Here is a 7,321-nt window from a genome sequence, read left to right on the forward strand (position 1 = left end):
AAAAATGAGAAGACATTTGAAAGCACTAATTTATTTATAAAACACCATCTAAGTTATTAGCAAAATAGTTTTACCTATCTCAGAAGGACCTGACATTATCAATGAATTAAAGCACAGCAATTAAGCTAATTGTTATAATAAACATCAAACAAGTATCAGTTGCATCATTACTATTTAAGGAATATCATCTTTTGAATATGTACTTGAATTTATTAGAACTGTGGTTTTTATTAAAAAGGAATTAGACTTTTTTTTGGCTAAAAGTATATGAATGCAAGCATTTTATCTCAGATGACTCATTTTTTCTAAACAAGTTAGCAATTTTATTCTTATCATCACTTACAACATTCAAATTAGATGACATAATAAAATAATCCTATAAAATAATGTATTTTATTGCAATTTCCTATTGAAGGACTATCACCTCCTGACCTTTCTCCACAAGTTTTCAGTGTCCATGACAAGTTCCTTGTAAAGTGCAGCGGCTGTCTTCTCTGCCCATAGCTTGGGAGAGACTCATTAGGAAGAAGCTTCAGTCACCACACGGCTCTTTCCTGCAATTTTCATTCTCCTAGAGTCAGTACTCTTCAGGTTGAGACCATACTCTTGGGAAAGCCTCTATTTCTTCCTGTGTGTACTCATCTAGACATGTGGGTCGTTTTCTTGGTTGAGGAAGCTCTTCCACTAAATTCTTATGAATATCTCCTGTTATGTCCTCATCTGGGAAAAGATGCAATCTCTGCATCATAGTTCTGTGAAGGTTTTTTAGCAGCATGCCATAAATAGCTAGATTCACATTTGCTACTGGATCCTTCTCATGAAGTTCAGCAGCTGTTACTCATTTAAATCCACCTGGATAGCCAGTATGTGAAGACTATACTTTCTGTTCCCATTTATTTCCAGGAAATGCAATGTGCCTTGTGCTCATTATGACCACACGATCCGCACAGTCACTCAGTTGATGGTAGAAAGGTTAAATCCAATCCTTGAAGTTTATCTGATGCCCTAACAGCCAGTTTGCCAGAGGGCTGCATTTTCCCACCTAAGAGATATCAAACCTGAGCAAAAGTGGCCCATTGCTGGAGTGCCTTAGAGAGACTCAAAATATTTTCCCACTAGCAGGATTTGTTTTATTTTTGATTTGTTTCATGCTTAATCAATATAATGTGATTGACTGAGTTCTCTGCCCTCTGACATGTAGTCCACAATTTGCACGTTATTCCTGGCACTGGTCTTTACAAACTAAAATACATACACATGTACCCACAATGACCACATCTCCCTAGCTGAAGTATACAAGAGTATTTAAAGCTCCTTGAAGAGTTAATGATAATGCTAGTGAAATGAATGTGTTTTGACTAGAAAGCCCAAGAGCAAATTGAAGAAATAAAAGGATAATAGGCAACACCTATGAAAAGACATCCTCTGAGGAAAAATAATTCGAAGACTCAACTTGTCAGCAAAACTCAGTGGGGCAGATGAATAAAAAGAAACAAAATGTTATTCAGCTAGTCTTGTGAGATTTTTGACATATAACAAGAATTTTAGTTTCCAACAGAATAAGGATGTTGCTAAAGGGTTAAGCTCACTTAATCTTTCCATGTTTAATCTTAATCCTTACATGCTCTTAATCTTTACCTGATCAAAGCATATAAAAAATGCTCAGAAAATACATGCTTCTTCTCTCCCTCCCTCCCTCCCCCCAATTTTTTTTAATTAAAAAAAAATAAAGAAAGAAAAAAGTAAAGAAAATACATACCTCTTGAACAAGTGGAAGGGAGCAATTTCAATGGCGACCTCCACCTTTCCCCCCACCTCACAAAATACCTCACTATCCAAGAAGTGGTTGCAAACATTTTTAGATTATTAACTTGTTTGAAATTTTAAAAAAGAATTTTGAAATAAGGAATGACTAAAAAGAAATATCTCTATTTGATTTTTTCATGAGGACTTACTTCTCTATTGTCTTAATATTCAGCTGGGTGTGTGGTTCATTCCCATGGTCCTAACAGTTTCACTCATGGTTAGCTTCTTGGAGAGAACATGGAAGGAAGGTGGGGTTCAGTGATTTGATACTCCATCATTTTACTTGCTTCAATTGTTGAGAAGATCCGTTTGTGGCAAAATGTTAAAAAAAATATAGGGTAGAGGTTACAAACTGCCTTTTTCTTCTGTTAGGGTACTGAATTAAATGGCGGCCCTTTAAAGTTTCAAAAATATTTAGAATATAGTATCTTTTGTGAAAAAAATTCACACACAATTTTAAAACTATTTACAATTGTTTAAGTTCCACAATTGTTTTAAGTTCAAATCATGTTTGAAAGGTTTAATTGGTTCATGAGTCATATTCTATTTAAATATTTATTAGAAAGGATTTAAGACTATGTGGAAACTTTAGCATCATTGAGTTGATGAAAGTGACAGGCTCGGGGCTATGAGGGCATAAAGGGCCCCATTGTGTGAGTTAGTCCAAGGTGCCTCCACTGGGCTTCTGGAGCCCTAGAAGTACATGGCTCTGGCAGATGACTCAGGCTGGCTCTCAGTCAGTCCCCACTTGCCCCATTGGCTTTGTCCCTTCGTACAAAGAACAACCCATAGATAGATAGATCCTTGGAGTAGCCCTGACCAGCTTCACTTAGAAATGGAGAAATTAGTGTCTCATAAATGTTCTTACTATTAGTTGGTCTCTTCACCACAAGGATCATCATTTGAACTGACTGCTTTAACCATTCACACAATTTTATTTGCACTATTTTAATGTCTACAATAGATTGATTTGTGACTAAATTGACTGGTCACATTGATGTGATCAATCACATCAGTTGATTTTATATAACTATTATAATCAAGAGAGTGAATGAACAGAAAATGTCCAGTTAGTGGTCTAGAAATTTTATTTATTTTCCTTTAATAATGTGTTTCCTCAACTAATGAATTATACAAAGTCAACTGAGAATTTTTGACAATGGTAGAGTTGTTACAAACATCCATCCTGGTGTTCTAGTGAGAACATGGTACCAGTGTTCTGGTTTCTTTATTTCAAACTTCATATGAGTGGGTGTATGTCATTATTTTTAACAATGCTAGACAGTAAGTGCTTAGGCCTAGTCAGTTGGTCAAATGAAATCTTATATTATAATTGTATCACTAATTGGTAAGTTATGTTTAGTTTCACTTACAACTAATTCGTTACACAAGAGTTTGTATGTTGTTCACTACAGATAAATAAAAGTGGCTCAACATTCTTTCTATGGTGTTCATCACAGCATAGGCTGTGCCAGTAAGCAATGGATTTGTATTTACAGTTGACCCTTGAGCAAAACAGAAGAGATATCCGCTCCCCTTATGCCACACGGCCAAAAATCCATGTATAACTTTTGACTCCCCAGTAGCCATTGCTAGTAGTCTACTGTTGACCTAGCCTTACTGATAACAGAAATGGTCGATACATATTTTGTATCTTATATAGAATATATTATATACTGTATTCTTACAATAAATTAAGTTAAAGAAAAGAAAATAATATTAAGAAACCCATAAGGACAATAAATCCACAGTACTGTATCATATTTATTAAAATTGATGTGCATAGAAATGGACCCATGCTGTTCAAACCTGTGCTGGTCAAGGGTCCACTGTATTTACTTTTGGTAAGAAATAAGAATGCTATGCATATATATTTTTAAAAGATCAGAACATTAAACATTTTTTTCATGATTATTTTGGTATGAAGTCATTTAGAAAGATTTATTGGGACTGTTCTCTCAAAGAAAGCCCAAATTCAGATCTGCATTAGTAAAACATTATGCCAGTCATTGAAGAGTATGGATTTTAGTGATTTGATTAATCAAGCTGGATATAGAGATCCAAACTATTAACAACCCAAAAAAGCTGCAAAAAGGAATGTTATTCAAGCTGCTTCCAGTATTTTAAAAAACCTGCTAGAATCATGTGCTTACCTGCAACGTGACCACACAGGTTAATTGAAATGTCAAGCTAATTGTACCTTGATGAAAATATATACTTAGGTATACACTCCCTGCCCACACATTTTCTTTAATACATGGGAAAATAATACACATTTTATTTGATGGGCCAAGCAAACAAGCAAACACAATTAGCAACAAATACCTCTAAGAAGGTAGATAAACAATAAGGAATAAATTGTGGCAAAACAACTGAGAATCCTTAATTAAGGTCACGCTTCAGTTTACAGGGTGTCATAATTCTCTTTGGTTATGTGAACCTCACCCAATTAGACTATTATTTTTGCTTTTATAATGTACAGACCATACAAATTATGTAGTTTATTTTTTCAGTGATGTGCTTATTTTCTAGTTAGTTTTCTCCGTGTTGGCTTCCCCCCTTCCCCCCGCTATTCTTTGCCTATACAGGATATTAATTTCCTGGACTTTCATAACCGAATACCAGAAACTGGCTGGCTTATGTAAAAGAAATTTGATTCTCACACTTCTGATGGCTAGAAGTCCAAGAACAAGGTGTCAGCAAGTTTGGTTTCTTCTGAGGCTTCTCTCCTCGGCTTGCAGATATCCCCATCTTTCCGCTGTGAGCAAACATCCCTGCTGTCTCTTTGTATATCCAGATTTCCTCTCATAGGGACACAAGTTAGATTGGCTCCTGACCCACCCTAATGGTCTCATTTTAATTTAGTCATCACTTTAAAGGCCCTATCTCCAAATACAGTTACATGCTGAGGTTTTAGGGGTCGTGAGTTTAACACATGAATTTTGAGAAGATACAATTCAGCCCATAACATGCAGTCCTTCTATTTTGATCAATCTACTGAATTACTTCAAAAAATTGCATTCAGTAAATATTGACTGTCTGACACACACAGTGGTATGTGTGTATATTGTGTGTTATTGTGTGAGAGAGGGAGAGGAGAGAGACAGAGAAAAGAAGAAAGAGAAGAGGAGAGAGAAAGGTGGTTCTTGCCTTTTCTGGGAAAGGAAGACAAAGATTTACTTGATTGAAGCCTTCACAGTACCTTGTTTGTATCTGTCTTGTGACACAAAATTTCCTGCTTAGTTGATGGTTTAGATTGTGAATTTTTGAGGAGAGATGCTGCCTGACTCATTTTGGTTTTCCTAGTACTGGCTGGTACAGGGAAGACCCTCAATTAATGTTTATTGGATTGAATAAAACCTAATCTAATTTAAAGTGATAAGTAACAGGTACCGTGGCAGAAATGCAAACAAAGTGTAATGAAAACAAGAAGAGGAAGGCAATCATTCTGACTTAGGCAGCTGAGAAGAGTTTCAAGTTAGAGGATATTAGAGTAGCTAAGATTTCAAAATGGAAGTTAAGGACAGAAGCAATCAATGATGATAATTGACAAAATAGAAGGAGTAGTCTCAGGCTATAGAAAGTGTGTGATTGGAATTGGAATAATGATTAGTTCACAGGAGAGACCAAGAAAAAGCAGGAGGCCTGGGGGTAAAACTGAAAAATTGTGTTGGGGCCACACAGAGAGAGCTCTTGAATACCCAAACCAGATACTTGATTCTTATTTTTTGGATGTTGGGAGATGCGCAAATTTGGGGAGGCATGAAAGGGCCAGATCTTAATTTTTGGGAAAGTTAACTGTGACTCTGTGAGGGATAAGGGGATGGAGAAGAGGCCGGTGCTCCTGACAGGATGGATAGTAGGAAATTTGGTGAGGCCAGGCTAGAGGTGATGAGGGCTAGACTAGGAAAAGGGGGTGGGGACACTGAGGAAGTGAACGCAGGGGCAACGTGGAAATGGAAGCAATGATTGGAAGAAACTGATTGGATGAGGAGGGTGAAGAGAGCGGGGAGATGATTTAAAATTCTGAAGTTTCAGACAGAGGGAACTGGGCGCCATATCAGGAGATGGGTGCAGGAGGAAGAGCCAATCTGGGAAGAGGAGGAGTTTGAAGATGTGAAGCACTTGATCTGCTTCTGGGAACATTCAAATTGCCAAGGTCCACCCGAAAACTGGGTCTGTGGGCTTGGAGTTAAGGACAATACATGAAAGGAGAGATGTGCGTTTAGAAGGTGACCGTGAATGTGGATAAGTGGAGAAGAGCTTGTTTAGAGAGTTAAAGAGAAAAATCACTGGACTTTTAAAATATTTAAAAATAGTTAAGTTAGGCAATTAATCAAGCTGTGCTGTGTGCGTCTGCATGTGTTTATGGGCGTGCGTACATATGAGTGGGTGGGAATATATGGCAGGTAATTACTACAGAGAAGGTTAAGAAGGAGCAATGGATGTGTACTTTCAGTATTTAATTTTTCACTAGGGGACACTTCAGCTACTAATTTGTAGCTTAGTCAAACCCACAGTTGAAGGTGTGAAAGACAATAGATCCATCAGATCCATCTTCAATATAAAGCAAGTAGTCAGCCATACTGGATTCTACTGCAACCCTATCTAGTTAGTGCTAACTAAAACGTAAATTTTAGGTCCAAAGTGCTCTAGAAATCTCAGTGTGAGGCCTAAATTCCATTATATCAGATTCATAAAATAAAAATGCAGGTAGAATTCCATTTTATGCTTATTGATAGATTCAGATTTAAGTTATCAATATTGCTAAAATATACCTGGTGAGGGGGGAAGTAGAATTGTTTGCAAATGCAAAAACATTGCATATAGCAACAAAACACTTTTGCTAAGAAACTGAAGTCAAATCCTTTGGGTTTCTTTCTTGGACAATGACTGTTACTCTGCAACTAAAAATTTCCACATATGAAGGTAACTTCTTTACTGTTGAGATAGAAGTTTGTGAGGAATGCATTTTTAATAAAGTTCATTATAATCAGACAAACTAACTTTTTTGTTACTATTATACTGGCATATGAAGGACTGTGGAAATGGTCGAGTTTTATAGAACCGTGGAAAAGTCACTACACACAGAATAGCATCTGGGTTTCCCAAAGTGCAATGTGACCTTAATCCTCATTCTTAAGTAATGATTAATCTTCATTTTTTTTTTTTAATTTTATTTTTTATAAACATATATATATATATATATATTTTTCCCCCAGGGGTACAGGTCTGTGAATCTCCACGTTTACAAACTTCACAGCACTCACCATAGCACATACCCTACCCAATGTCCATAACCACCCCCCCAACCCCCCTCTGCCCAGCAACCCTCAGTTTGTTTTGTGAGATTAAGAGTCACTTATGGTTTGTCTCCCTCCCAATCCCAACTTGTTTCATTTACTCTTCTCCTACCACATTAACCCCCCATGTTGCATCTCCTCTCCCTCATATCAGGGAGATCATATGATAGTTGTCTTTCTCCGATTGACTTATTTCGCTAAGCATGATACCC

At 36.8% G+C, this 7,321-nt stretch overlaps 1 pseudogene; it reads right to left on the minus strand.

Moving 5' to 3' along the window:
* Positions 1 to 577: 577 nt before the first annotated feature.
* Positions 578 to 3,396, minus strand: LOC116876618 (annotated as a pseudogene).
* Positions 3,397 to 7,321: the final 3,925 nt, after the last annotated feature.

This window comes from Lontra canadensis, unplaced genomic scaffold, assembly GCF_010015895.1.
Source record: "Lontra canadensis isolate GAN:19392208 unplaced genomic scaffold, GSC_riverotter_1.0 scaffold46, whole genome shotgun sequence".
Classification (NCBI taxonomy): domain Eukaryota; kingdom Metazoa; phylum Chordata; class Mammalia; order Carnivora; family Mustelidae; genus Lontra; species Lontra canadensis.